The sequence below is a fragment of the Podarcis cretensis genome (assembly GCF_951804945.1).
Source record: "Podarcis cretensis genome assembly, chromosome: 8".
Lineage (NCBI taxonomy): Eukaryota > Metazoa > Chordata > Lepidosauria > Squamata > Lacertidae > Podarcis > Podarcis cretensis.
The window spans coordinates 28,073,465-28,089,322 of NC_137177.1; the positions used below are offsets into that span (position 1 = coordinate 28,073,465).

General features: G+C 43.9%; 1 protein-coding gene across 2 annotated transcripts in view; it reads right to left on the reverse strand.

The window, feature by feature from the left end:
- Positions 1-15,858, reverse strand: part of ARID1A (AT-rich interaction domain 1A) — a 133,425-nt gene that overhangs the window by 89,356 nt on the left and 28,211 nt on the right. For both annotated transcript variants that reach the window (XM_079985884.1, XM_079985883.1), the window contains one exon: positions 2,601-2,673. The gene's annotated coding sequence lies outside the window, so the exon portion shown is untranslated. The remainder of the gene's footprint in view (positions 1-2,600; positions 2,674-15,858) is intronic.

Below are 15,858 nucleotides of genomic sequence, written 5' to 3' on the forward strand. Positions count from 1 at the left end.
CCAGAATTGGACACAGCTCAAAGAAGTCCTTAAGACTTCCCTATATGTGCACAACACTATCATGAATTTTCATTTGCCTTGTGGTTACATCACATTATTGGCCCCATCATTTTAGGTTCAACCAAGGCTGCTACTTCCACCCCTTCCTTCCATGCAGGAACAGGAGTTCATAACCTCCAAGAACAACAACAACAAAGAAACAAAAAGTTCACAAACGAATGAGGCATTGGCTTAGGGGAGGAGGACACGGAAGAATACTTGCTAGTGTTTTGCGTGGTTTTTGTTTTTAACACTTACCATGAAAACACTCATGCCTGAGTGGGACAGCAGGTGAGTGCTCATCCACTAAACAAAACAGATGCATGAAAAAATAAATGCTACAAAATGCCACAGGCATGGGGCTGGAGGCAGGACTTATAGTGTTCTTTTTCAACTTGTAATGATAGCCATCAATGTAATGGCTTGAAAAAAACACTAGACAAATTCATGGAGGATAAGGCTATCAATGCCTACTAGCCATGATGGGTATGGTCTACCTCTAGTTGATGGGAATCAAAAGTGGGGGGAGTGCTGTTGCTTGCATGCTTTCCATAGGTATTGGGTTAGCCATTGTGGCTGGCTACAGGTTCCACTCTCATGTTCTACACACTCATGTACCCGGTAGTTCTGGTAAGCCATAGCTTGGCTTACTGTGATATGCAAACGAGACCATAGTGTAGTTTGATTCATAAAATATATGTCTATCAAGCATTCATAATGCAAGGCAATATTTTGTAGCAGGGGCACTGACTTGCCCCCCACATTGGGGGGGCATCATTTGATGCATCCCACCCAGCGCGTGAGCAATTACGCACCAGGCTGCACAGGTGTCCTGCCTCCGCGATGTGGCATCAGGTGGAGAGGAGGATTGCAGCGCTGGGCTCCCTTTAGGGGCAAGACATGTGGAGGGTGATCTTCGCCTTTGCTCATCCTAGCCCCCTCCCAGCTCCAGGGTGGGGGCTGGGGTGTGCGGAGGGCACCTGGCAGCAGCAGGGGATGTCGACTCCCTCAATATTGGGGGTCTGGACCCCCTGATTCAAAATATTGAGGGAGATGGAACTTCTAGCGCCCCCTATACCCAGCACCAGTACAGTCGTACCTCGGCTTACATATCCCTCTGGTTACATAAACTTCAGGATACGTAGGTGGCAAACCCAGAAGTATATTTCCAGGTTTTTGTTGCATGCGCATGTGCAGAAGCGCTCTACCGCCATGTACGCATGTGTAGAAGCATTCCCTCCGGTTGTGGAAACCTCAGGATCCGACCAGAGCTCCAGAACAGATCCCGTCCACAACTGGAAGTACCCCTGTATTTTGTAGTTACCTTTCTTCTTTTTGAGTTTCAGCAACTACATTTTTTTTTACAATTTCCCTGTTACCCTAACATTAGAGTAACTGAAAAACTGCTCTTACTTCACTTAAGCTTCTAGTATGTAAAAATATGAAGTGGTATTCCAACCGTCCTCTCAAAATACATCTAACTACAGCTCTTTCTCATTTTCATATATTTTGGACAGAATAGATAGCACCTTCTTTCCCTTCCCCTCCCCACCCCAAGATCTTCCAGTTGACAAATGCTTCCCTGATAGACATGCTTCTTCAGTAATGAATTTCCAATACATGCTTTCCAACATGGACATGCACAGGATAGATGTTCCACAAAAACCTAGGTGTTTCCTAGATGTATAGCCAATGGCTTTTTTCTAATTACTGAGCCATAGGTCAACGCTGAAGCACGTGTTTTACATTGAAAAGTTCCTGGGTTCAATCCCTGGCATTTCCTGGTGTAGGGCTGGGAACACTCCAGTTTGAAACCCTGGAACAGACACAGGCAAACTTGGCCCTCCAGATGTTTTGGAACTACAACTCCCATCATCCCTGACCACTGGTCCTGTTAGCTAGGGATGGTGGGAGTTGTAGTCCCAAAACATCTGGATGGCTGAGTTTGCCTGTGCCTGCCCTGGAATGATACTGCTAATCAGTTAAGACAATACTGAATGAGATGGACCAATGGTTTTACATGGTATAAGACAGCTTCCTATGTTCCATTTGGACAACCCACTGCTCATTTTTAATTAGGACTGCAACCTTTACTCAGATACATTAAGTAATTACCTACTTTGGCTAGAAAGGCACCCACCATTAATCACTCTCACACAGGAATGGAACACCCCTTCCATATGCATTCATGAGCATAACATATTTCTCTTCAAAACCATTGTTTTATTCATATACAAATTTAGGTAGATTTAAAAACTAGATTACCACTCTTATCATTACTCAACAGCACAATCCTAACCATGGTCTACTCAGAGGCTGCAATCCTAACCACACTTACCTGGGAGCAAGCCCCATTCAATTCAATAGGACTTGCTTCTAAGTAGGCATGGATAGGATTGTGCTGTAAGATTTCTCTAATTCGGTGACAATACTAACACCACCAGATCAAGCTACTGTTCTAAAGTAGCTTTGCTCTTTTAAGGGCATCATCTATCTAATAATTACAATGTAGCAGTGATCTAAAGAGTCTGCAAGATATACACATACTCATGCATACTTACTATCTCCCATGGTATCTTCGTGATGGATGATCATTGTTGTGAGCTGCTTTGAGAGCCAATCTTGGCTGAAAAGCTGGTTATAAATATAAGAAAGAAAATAATGTGTAAATATGCTGCTTTCGTACATTTATGGCATGTTCAAGGTTCCACAGGGGGAGTAACATAAAATTCAGCACAAAACATTTAAACCATATGTGCTACATCTGGTATATCTGCATAATAGAATAGATCCCATAGGGAGTTCCATCCATAGCAGAAAACTGGGATGTAAGTCATCAAAGGTCAATATGTAGTGATTCTTACTCCACATTGCAAGCTTTTGCTATAAAGGCAGATTCTACAAAATAAGTAAAATAAATAAATAAAATTATAGAAATGGGATTTTAAAAATGAAACAGTTATGACTACGTTCAAACATTTGTGCTCACAAAGATGCCAGTCGGCATCAGCCACTCAGTATGTTGAGTTCCGTACAAATCTAGGAAAATGCAACCCTTGATTTGAAAAGTACAAATACTGAAGCATTCTATTTATTCCAAACACTGGGATTTGAAAAATGGTTCTCTGTGGCACAATGAGTCATTTGGCTGTTAACCAGAAGATTGGGGGTTCAAGCCCCCCCTCCCCTGTTGGCAGGATTCCTGCATTGCAGGGGGTTGAACTAGATGACCCTCAGGATCCCTTCCAACTCACCAGTTCTATGATTCTGTGACCATTTATTTCATTCAACCAATCCTCTTCCCCAAACCTAATAATCTTCTTACAGAATGAGTACTATTATGTCTGCTGTTACTACTGAATATGTATTTTGTTTCAGCAGAAAGCTAGATTCTGGTACAAGAACACATAGTAGCACGGCGTCTGCTTAGAAGGCTTAAAACATTTACTTGACAATAAACTTAGCAGATTCAGTTGTATTTGTTTCCAAGAGTGGATTTAGAATCACAGTGTTGGCAACATGGATCAAGGTGAAGATTTGATCAAAAGCAATAGGACAGAAGCAAGCTGATAAAAGACAGAACTACAAACTGGGAGCTTTTTCAAATCTTGGAAACCCCTTTAAATATACAGTAGTTGATTTCAAGGAGATAGTGTGAGGGAAGGAGTTTTGTTTTGTTCTTAGGGGAAGGTATGCCAAAAGCCAGAAAAGTGGAATGAGAGAGGGCTGTCATCAACTGAATTTGCATAGAGCAAAGAGAAGGGTATGGATGGTAGGCTAAGTCTAGAAGTCAAATTGTGTGAACTCATGACTGCAGATCATAATTTAGCATGGCATCACTTCCCACTTTAATGAGGTCTATAATACTGCATGTGAAGATTTAATTCATGACAAGTTCGGCACAATCAGATCTAAAAGATAGTGACTGGCTCAAGGTCACTCAGTCAGTTTCATAGCTGAGTGGAGAACCTCAATCTCTTTGTCTATGTCCTAGCCCGACATTCTAACCACTATACCACATTGTCCTTTTTTGAGGGGAAAGGAAGATAGGAAGGTTTCTTATACTATGCTAGATCATTGGGCCATTGAGTGCAACACTGTATACACCAGTGGCCTTCTACCTCTTTGGATGTAGAATGTATTTTGGTACCCATTTCTTATATCTCAACAACAACATTGTGCTTCTGTTGTGACATACCTTAAATCGGGCTGTGACCCAGTAATAGGGCCTGATCCTCCAGTTGGAGACCAATGACATTGACTGGCAGCAGCTCTTCAGGTCTCAGAAAGGGATTGAAGGCGCTAGGGATTGACTCTGGGGCCTTAGGCATGGAAAGGTGTTTTTTTACCCCTCAGCGATGCCCTATTTTGTGTTGTATTTTAACTTTGTGCTTATTATTTTATATTGCTGCAAACAGTGCTGATGAATGACAGCTTATGCCTATTTTAATAAAAAAAAAAACATAACTAGAAGCTTAAGGAGGAAGGCAGAAGGCAGAGACCACAGGGAGCCAGCTCCTCCTTTCTTAGCAGGACAGTTGGTCACAAACGTGGTGCACTCCCCCCCCCCTTGTCTTCTTGTTATTTACTGAGCACATGGCCTCCACAGCAGTGCCAGTTCCTACTTGCTTTGCTATCATGGTTCAGCTAACTTAAGTCTCCCAGATGGCAGTACAGACCACCACCACTAGGTTGGCTGCTATTAAGTGGAGTTTCATGAAAGTAGTCCTGCCATTTAACATAGTACCAAGGCAGTTTAGGAAACCTGGTATAGATTAGGATGCTAAAAAAGAGGGGAATAGGGTTTCTCTCATAAAAAAAACCTGTTCTGCCAACTGTGTGATGGCAAATGTGGACTGAATCGTTGACATGGAAACAGGATTGGGACACGCTGTCTCCCTCATGCAGTGCACATACACACACATACCCCTTATCATTATCCCTGGCCCCTAAGCAGTCTGCAAACATGGCATGGAGTGATCTTCAGGAACAGGATAACATTTCAACAATAAATGCTTCCAAGGTTGAAAGCAACAATAGAGGAGGAAAGGAAAGAAAATATAAGACAAATACTGACTAAAATGCACAGCATTCTGATATACCACAGGACCAAGAACAGGAGATCCATCTATTATTTATAATTAATAGAGTGAGTTACAAGCTGCGGAATGGAGTCAAAAGAGGGTTGGGTTACTTTGCAGAATAAGCCAAGTGGATACTAAGTAGTTTTGAAGCTACATTATAAATATGCAATGCCTTAGATGTATGCTGTTACCTACTTTTTGTGCATCATCTCCTATAAAATATCCTAATACAGTTCTTAGAGTACTAGGAGAGATCAAAATAATTTCCAAATAAAATAGATTATGTTGAATTTCTGATTGTATAACAAAAGCTGCAATAATTGTGCTGAAATTGTTATTCGGTACCACCAAGATCTATCAACCTTCCTACTCTCCCCCACTCCCAGTACTGACAGAATGGTACTCGGGAACATGAAGAGAAAATGTTATAGCAAAAACTGATGTGGAGTTTGAGCATTTGCTGAACACAAGCTGCAACGCTCAAAGAGTGGCATGGATTTTAAATGTGAACATACTCTTCATTAAAGTTAACAACATGGTTCTCAGAAATGTAACATGTTAAGGACTCAGCAGGTTGCTAAACCTTGGCGCTAATGTCTGATTATAATTTTACAGTGAGTTCCAAAACTTTGAGCTGCATATTAAAAGACAAGAAAGTGGACTGAATCTGAGTCAAGGAAATCTATTATTTTACCAGTCCTAGCCGGTGAAATGCAAAATATGAACTGGATCTAAGTAGAGTCAGATGGAGCGGAGCATGCGGCACATTCAGTTCCTGTAATATAATTCTCAACCTGCAGGGGCTCAAAAGGGGAATACAAACTGAAGAAGCTTGAAAAGTATGAGTACAGACACTGCCAAGTGTATGATTCGGGTTTTAAGCTTCAGTGTGCTTGTTTTGTGACCTCTGCACATTCATAATAATGTAGAATAATATAAATGCAAAAGTGAGTAATCCAACATCTAGTTCTAGTGATGCTGAACTTAGAATGAACAAGAACAGGGAGAAGAGGCAACTCTTGTCATTTTATAGTATGGTAAACACAGAACAGTTCATCATGGAACCAAGATCAGACCAGTGAGATATTCTGAATTTTAAAAACCCATCTAGCTTTAATGGCCAATTAAAAATAAATCTTGTTTTATTACCAGTACACACACAGGCAAACACAACAGTCCCTAGATATAAACCTCTCTACTATAACTGATGGTGAGTATATATCAACAATTCATGTGTGATAACACTGGCTAGAGGTTTATGAAACCCCTGTCGCACATCAGGAATTTAACAATGTGATTTCTAAAAGTTTTGTTTGAGTCTAGAAGTCATCCTAGATTACTTCATACTTGAGGAGGTATACTTCAACATCCATTCATTCATACCTATTTGTCTCCACCTATAGAATGTTATTTATAGCCTAACCCTTAACGTTTATCAGGACCCAGTATTTCCTTTGCAAAGTACAATTGTCACTGTATTTAAGTTCTTAGAAATCAGAACTAGCATTCAGGGCCAGCATTAGCACACAGCAACCTCAGTCAGCTGCTGGGCCCTAGCACCCAGTCAACCTTCCTCCCAGCACTGACAACTGTCCCCACCACCCCACCCCCACCCCCGCCACACATCAGGAGGCAATAAGCCATTATTAACACATTTCCCACAATGCCCAACATAGCATCACTCCAGAGCACTGCTGGCATTACCATGAAATCCTCAATTTATAACACAACCTTGGTTGTCAAACGGCTCGGCTCCCGAACAAATCAGATCCCAAACGCCGTAAACCTGGAAGTGAGTATTCTGATTTGTGAACATTTTTCTGAAGCTGAATGTCCAACGTGGCTTTCATGGTTTCCGATTGAGAGCAGGAAGCTCCTGCAGCTTGGTTTTCGAACCATTCCAGGACTCAAACGGACTCCCGGAACAGATTAAGTTTGACACCCAAGGTACCACTGTATATGCCGCTTTACAGATTACAAGAGGTCAGGTCCTTGTCCCAAAGAGCTTACAATATAAAATTCAACTCAAAAGTAACAGCAGATTGAAGATGGCAGTAAGCAGGGAAAGAATAAGCAGTTGCTTCAGTTGCAAGTGCTTAGGCTCAGCTACAGTTTTATCCAGAAATATGTGCTCAAAACTACATTAAGCATGGGTAAGCCTTTTTGGTTCAAATAACACATTCAAATCTCAGGTCAGGTTCAAATCTGAAGCTCACTGGATGACTTAGGTTCAGTCACGAGTTCTCAACCTAACCTACCTCACCTCACACAGTTGTTGTGATGCTCAAATAGGGAGGAAAACCATGCATGTTACCTTTTGCTCACTGATAGGAAGAGTGGGATATAAATGTCATAAAATAAATATTGTTAAGCAGAGTCGAAGCTAATGGGAAAAGCCAACACAGACTGTGTTTTTAAGGTTCTATTTGCCACATCTAAATCTATATGCTGAGAGGAGGATTTTAAAAGTCCCCCCTCCATGTTACAAGAAGCAACTAAGGAAGGCCTGTTCTTCTGCACTGGAGGGGGTGATTCGTGGAGCACATGACAAATGAGAACAAGTTATGATATCACATCATACCACCCCCTTCTTCTCTAATACTTATTGTCAACTGAGTATCAGATCTGGATAACAGCAGGTTGGTTCATTTGGTTTCCTTCTTCAGCAGTGCTTTGGAAGCACTGTGTATAAACAGATCCATTTGAACAGAAGACAATGAGGAAAAAGCCCAACCTACACCACATACTGTGTTCTCATAAACAACAGTGATTGTATTTTACCCCACACACATTTCTAATACATCATGACACATATGATATACATGCACAAATAGAACTGCAGTCATCCAAAAGACAATAGTTGCTTAAGGAACCATCTAATAAACATAGAGGAGAATGCTGCCTACTTTGCAGAAAGAGAACAACTATGTCTGAGACTTGCTTGAAAAGCCAGAACATTTCTTTTAGAAGCTCTTCATCCTTTCCCATCTAAAATGTATACAGTAGAGGTGGGGAACCTGTGGCCTTTCAAAGGCAGGAGCCTGAGAGTGGAACAACTGTAAAAAGAATGGGTAGTGAGAAGTGCACATGAATTTTAAGACTGCAGGTTCTATTTGATGGGAAAGGTGTGACAGAAAGAACGGGGTGGGGGTGGGGAGGACTATGAGGGAGAAATTTGATCCAGTTCTCATTTAAAGGTAACTCTACCTAAATTGCACTTCCTGAAACAGTATGTGAATCAAAATACAGACATACATACTTAGAAATTAATACTTCTCCGAATTTTGTAATGCAGTTCTCCAACCAAATAATGGGCACAAAAAGCATATACTAGGGGGAAGTGTGCATAAATGCATATATTAGTGAAAATAATAATAATAATAATAATAATAATAATAATAATAATTTTTAATTTATACCCCGCCCTCCCCAGCCAAGGCCGGGCTCAGAGCGGCTTACAAACAATAATAAAAACAAGAAGAATGATTACAACTTAAAAACAAAAATAAAATACAACATTTAAATAATGGAACATTAAAATATTAAAATGTAGCCTCATCGCAGGAGAAGGAAAAGAAAAAAGAGAGAGAGAGAGAGAGAGAGAGAGGGAGGGAATCAAATTGGCTCCAAGCCAAAGGCCAGGCGGAACAACTCTGTCTTACAGGCCCTGCGGAAAGAAAACAGATCCTGCAGGGCCCTGGTCTCATGAGGCAGAGCGTTCCACCAGGTCGGAGCCAGAGTTGAAAAGGCCCTGGCTCTGGTTAAAGCCAATCTAACTTCCTTAGGGCCCGGGACCACTAGGGTGTTGCTATTTATGACCTTGAGGCTCTCCGTGGGGCATACCTGGAGAGGCGGTCCCGTAGGTACGAGGTCCTAGGCCGTGAAGGGCTTTAAAGGTCAAAAGCAGCACCTTAAATCTGACCCTGTACTCCACTGGGAGCCAGTGCAGCTTGAAAAGCACTGGGTGAATATGCTCCCATGGCAGAGACCCCGTGAGGAGCCTCGCTGCAGCATTCTGTACCCGCTGGAGTTTCTGGGACAGCTTCAAGGGCAGCCCCGCATAGAGCGAATTACAGTAGTCAAGCCTGGAGATGACCGTCGCATGGATCACTGTGGCCAAGTCGGGGCGGGAAAGGTAAGGGACCAACTGCTTGATGCGGCGAAGGTGGAAAAATGTCGCCTTGGCTGTTGCTGTAACCTGCACCTCCATGGAAAGGGAGGCGTCAAGGATTACACCCAAACTCTTAACGGAAGGCAATGGCACTAATTGGGCCCCCCAAGAGAAGGGAGTTGGTCCCTCATCCCCATGCCATCCCAACCTAGCCATAGGACCTCTGTCTTCGAAGGATTTAGTTTCAATCGGCTCCCACGAAACCATCCAGCCACAGCTTCCAAGCATCTGGTCAGTGTGTTCAGGGTCGAGTCAGTGTGGCCATCCATCAGCAGATAGAGCTGAGTGTCATCAGCATATTGGTGACAGCCCAGCCCAAAGCTCTGGATAATCTGGGCAAGGGGGCGCATAAAGATGTTAAAAAGCATCGGGGATAGAATTGCGCCCTGCGGCACTCCACACACCAAGGAGTGGCGCAACGACATTTCCCTCCCTAGTGCCACCCTCTGTCCCCGACCAGAGATAAAAGAGCACAACCAGTTATGGGCTATGCCCTGTATCCCCACGTCTGCGAGGCGGTGGTCCAGAAGATCATGATCGACTATGTCAAAGGCTGCTGACAAATCTAAAAGGATCAGCAGTCCTGACCTGCCTCGATCCAGTTGTCTACGGAGATCATCTGTTAGGGCAACCAGAGCCGTCTCCATCCCAAAACCAGGACGGAAACTGGACTGAAATGGATCTAATGCCGATGTTTCCTCCAGAAACCTACCAAGCTGTTCAGCAACCGCTCTCTCTCTCTCTCTTTTTTTTTAATATAAATTTTTATTAATTTCCACAAAAAGAATATATAATACATCACAATTTCAACTTTAACAGATTTTCCAATTTTGGACTTCCCTCAGCCTCTCTGACAATCATCCAAATTTGATTTTTAAATACACAGTTCTTAAATTCACTATTGCCTTTCAAAAACCATTTAAGACCTGTTTTTCTTTTTTGCAATATTTCTTTGACTTTTACAGAGCTTCTTTAAATGCTACTAACGTTATTTCTCTGTCACTTAAACCTTCCCAATAGTCCACCAACTTTTTCCAGTCCTCGATAAACTTTTGATCTCGTAGATATCTGATCTTCCCTGTCAATTTGTCCAGTTCTGCGTAGTCCATCAACTTTGTTCTCCACTCCTCTATTGTTGGTACTTGTTCTTGTTTCCAATTCTGGGCCAGTAATATTCTCGCCGCTGTTACTGCATATTGGAAGAGTTTGCAACCGCTCTCTCAATTACCTTACCCAGGTATGGAAGATTTGAAACTGGGCGGTAATTGGATAGGTCTAAGGGATCTAACGAATTTTTTTTTAAGAGTGGACACACCACTGCTTCCTTCAGTTCCCCTGGAAATGTCCCCGTGTCAAGGGACAAATTGATAATTTCAACCAGGGGGGTCCGCACAACATCTGGACACTCCCTAATGAGCCAAGATGGGCACGGATCGAGGAGGCAGGTGGTGGGCCTACCAACTTGGAGGAATCTATCCACATCAGTAGGGTGTATCCAATCGAAATGGTCCAACACTGGACCTGAAGTCAGTCGAGGGGCCTCCAGTTCAGTCACTGTATCTAAATTGGCAGGGAGGTCACGGCGGAGCAACAGGACTTTCTCTGCAAAAAAACTCGCGAATGCCTCACAGCTGTGGGTCGAATTTGTGCTTAAATTTGGTTGTCCTCCTAAGGACGTTATTGACCTAATTATTCTAAAAAGTTGTGCCGGGTGAGAGCTAGCGGATGCAATGGAAGCTGCAAAGTAAGATTTCTTAGCAGCTTTCATAGCCGTCTCATAGGCTTTCATAAGCGTCCTATAAGATGTTCTTGAGGCTCCGTCACGAGTCCGTCGCCATACTCGCTCTAGCCGTCTGAGATCCCACTTCATTTTCCGGAGCTCCTCAGTAAACCAAGGGGCCCGGTTTCTACGGGGTCGCAGAGGGCGCTTAGGCGCGATCTCATCAATGGCTACCAAGAGCCGGTTATTCCAGTCCTCAACAAGGTCATCTAATGAGTTGCCAGGAGGAGCAGGGTTCCGCAAGGCTTGTCGGAATCTATCAGGATCCATCAGTTTTCGCGGACGAGCCCAAATAGGTTCGCCACCCGAGCCGGGGAGGAGCAGGAAGTCAATCTTGGCTTTCAGGGCGTAGTGATCAGACCATGGCACTTCCACAGCAGGGAGCATGATCACATATATGCCAGCCCCAAAGATCAGATCCAGCGTGTGGCCTGCTTGATGAGTGGGGCCCAAAACAACCTGGGAGAGCCCTAGTGTTGCCATGGAAGTCACTAGGTCCAGAGCTTGTGAGGAGGGAGCGGCATCGGCATGGACGTTGAAGTCTCCCAAAACCAGTAGGTTTGGGAACTCCAAGGCCCAGCCCGCCACCACCTCCAGCAGGTCTGACAGGGTGGCTGCAGGTGTGCTGGGTGGTCGGTACACCAGCCAGACAGCCAAGCTCTCCTTGGTGCCCCACACGAGACCAACACATTCAATGCCGGAGATCGTCGGTGATGGCAGAGCTCTGAAAGAGCAATCCTCCCGGAATAACAACGCTACTCCTCCCCCCCGACCCACAGTCCGCGATTGATGGAGGACAGAGAAACCTGGGGGTGTTATCTCATGTAGGGAGACTACTTCGCCTTCCCGTACCCAGGTCTCCGTCACGCAAGCCAGGTCAATCCCCTGCGAGACAGAAAAGTCACGCATGGTGGCAGTTTTGTTGCCTATGGACCTGGCATTGCACAGCACCAATGACGGAGGTATGTAATCCTTGCTCTCCCTACCCTCATCCCTTGGGATGGGGCGTAGATTGGAAGGGGTTCGAGGATCACTGCATCAATAAAAATACATTATAGTAGGGAAAATTGCTTGTGTGGTATAATTCACATTTGTTTGTCTATTCAGCACATATTTGGGCATCTCTTAAGCATCACCAAATTTGGCACGGTGGTTCCTGTGGTCAAGGAGCAAGTTTTCATCTAAAGGACTTATCCACCTCTCTGTTTGTCCCAACGCTTCCCTCCAAGAAAACCTGTGGTTTAGCACTGAATAGGAACAAATGGCAACTAGGTTTTCTGCAGATTGCCATTTATTCCGATTTAGATCTAAAGAGCAGGTTTTCAAGGGGAAAGCAGTGGGACAAAGGCCATGATTGGACCCATAAAGCACAGAACAAGTGGAGAAACTGCTCACACCTACGTTTAATGCAATTTTGAATGGCCGACTGATCTTTTCAATGCACACTGATATTCTCTGTACAGTGGTTCCTCAGGTTAAAAACTTAATTCATTCTGGAGATCCGTTCTTAACCTGAGGTACCACTTTAGCTAATGGGGCCTCCCGCTGCTGCAGCACAATTTCTGTTCTCATCCTGAAACAAAGTTCTTAACCCAAGGTACTATTTCTGGGTTAGCGGAGTCTGTAACCTGAAGCATCTGTAACCCGAGGTACCACTGTACTGATTTTTTGCTTCTCAGAATTCCCGAGCAATGCTGAATATGAAGCTCTCTCTCTCTGTGTGTGTGTGTGTGTTTTAACACACACACACATGGCAAAATCACATGCAAAAATGTGTACATAAGGAGAAATGCACACAGAAATGCTGGTGAATTTCATGAAGACACACACACAAACTGATGAGGAAATGTGGAGAACCAAACTAAAGATTGGAAAAACAATAAGGTAAACAAGAAACAGAGAAAACCTGAAATTAACATTTTCTCCCATTCCTAAAACTCCACCAAAAACTCCACTGCCTTCAAATTTGCTGTTCCCATGTGTCAGTGGCTCTTCATAGAAATAAAAGTTACTGTCCCCTGACCCAGGCAGATACTGGAACGCATGTGGCAGCTGAACACAAGCCCAAAGGCTCACAATTTAAACTGCAACATCTCCCCAGCTCCTTTTACCACCTTTGTTTTGTAAGCCTTAGTGGCCTATACCAGTGAATGGTGACTTGGCTACCATTATACACTCCTTGTTAACCTCTAAATTAAACTAATCTAACACACTGTATGTATGTCTTTGAAAGCTGTCCAAAAACATCAGTTAGTTAGTAAGTCAGTCAGTCAAACGAAGTCGATAACATTTGTGGTGAAAGAACTCCACTGGATTCTGGGGTCAACTCACACTACTAGTTTTCATTTTGAGGCCCTAAAATGGATTGGGTTCAGAATATATGAGAAAATGCCCCCCAAATGTTAATGTCACTTTATAGGACTCAGATTCCCCCTCTTTAACTGTAATGGGTATAATGAGTCAGTTCTTCCGGGTGACGGCACCCTGAATATGGAACTCCCTCTCCCAGGAGGCCAAACAATTTTGCTCCCTGTACTACTTTAAAAAGATTACTGAATATGGTATAGCTTAAAGGCACTGTACTGGACTTATACCACCTGAAGGGCTTTAGGATTTTGTGGAAGCCCCCCTACACTAGCCAGATACACCACCACCATGACAGATGCACCAGCAGAACCAATGACAGACCTTGGGGTCTCAAATTTCAGTGATGCCCTATGTGATGCCAAAATTCGGCACTAACCCCACCTCTCACCTTCCATTATACATCGCAGCTGTGGCACCCCTAGCAGCACCCCCCGAGGCTCTGTGAATTTCAAAATTAACACTTCTCTAAATTCTGCAATACAATTTTGGAGCCAAGTACTGGTAACTGAACTTAAGATCTGGAAACTGAGAAACTGAAAGAAACAAAACTAACAGATTCACCCATCTCTAGTCAGAACAGAGCACCCCACATAGATAAACAAGGGAAAGCGGAACACACACTGTAATATACAACTGCTGCAACTGTCTCCTATCTCTCTTTCTCTCTCTCCCACATACCCACCTATCCACTCTTTTTTTCTCATATGTGACTACTAGGTTTTGTTTTAACACCCCCCCCACGAGTAGAAAGTAGTGTCCCACACAGGAGATGCACTCATCCACACATGCAGTTAAGGTCTCTGCAGCAAAGACCAGATGCTCCACTTCAACCACTGTCACTGCTGGCACTTTTTGCCTTAGAATCAGAGAATTGTAGAGTTGGAAGGCACCCCAAGGGCCATCTAGTTCAACTCCCTGCAATGCAGGAATCCCAGCTAAAGCATCCATGATAGATGGCCATTCAATCTCTGCTTAAAAACCTACAAGAAAGGAGAGTCCTATAATCCTTGTTGGATCATAGACCAGCATGTAGGAGAACAAATAGTCACTGGACACACAGTGTTTCATTACAAACCCACAAAGGGGGAGAGGGAAAACTCATAGTCACTGCAATGGGGAGGCTGAGGCATGAGCACTGGCAGAGCACCCAAGTATCACCATTCAGTTTAAGCTCACTCTCTCAGAATCACCTACTGTGTGTCTAGGTTCAGGACAGCTGCTGATTGCTACTCATTGTTGTCTCTCCCTCTCCCCACAGGTCCTGCTCATTGCTATTTTTCTAGAAAAAGATGTGCGGGAACTCACCATGAACTCACTTGTTCTCTTAGAATGGCAATGGCGCCCACCTAAGAGGTGCCAGAACCGAGTTTCATTGAGTTACGGCTGAAAAAAAGCCCTGGTCCCACTCCCATAGGTAGACAATCCTCCCCAAACCCTGTTCTGTGCAGATATTGAATAAGGATGCTCCTGACTGTTCCTGTGGGGCTAACCTACTTGGTCCAGGAAAAGTGCTGTGCTGCTGCAAGCTCCAGGATAGTTATGATACATGCAAATTCTAAATGAGCTGGTGCCATAAGGGACACAGCACCAGCTGCCCTGCTGTCTATAAAGTCACTGTCCAAAGCACAAGAGCCATGCTGGGGTGATACTGTTGCAACCCCATTTCAGGATCTACTGCATTTTGGGTGCTGATCAGTAAACACTTTGATTTGTTTTTTGGGGAGTAGTAGATAGGGATCACTTTCCCATATCCTAGTGTGATATTACTTCAGATGAACTCAGGATGGGACTGAGAGGAAGGGCATGTAGGGTGCTTGATGGGTTCAGGACAGGAATAGTGCCCTCTCCTCTCTCTGCTCACTAAAATTTCTTGGAAGATAATAAGTCAGGCCTCTCAAAATACACTAGGGTGGGTACTCCTGCCAGAGCATATTAGGTAGTCAGTTGAGGATGATGGGGAGGGAGAAAGATGAGGAAGGAGAGGCAAGAGAAGCCCCACATGCAGCATAGTGCAGTAATCCTATCATGAAGTAACCAATACATGAACTACTGTGGCCAAGGTTTCCCCGACTGGGAATTGTTGCAGCTGTTGTACCAGTCACAACTGGTACCAGTCACTGAGGCTGCCTGGGTCTCCAGTGACAAAGCTGGACACAAAAGCACCCCCAGCCTGTGAACCTGCTCCTTCAAGGGCAGTGCAACCCTATCCAGGTTAGGCAATTGACCTATTTATCAGACACAAGAACCACTCTCCCACATTGCCTCCATCTTGCCAGGATTCAAACTCAGCTTATTTTTCCCTCATCCATCTCACCACTGTATCCAAGCACTAGTCAAGGGACTTTACTCAATTCAGATGCTATAGAGCAGGCACATCCAACTTTCAAGAGACTGCGATCTACTCCCACTGTAAAAAA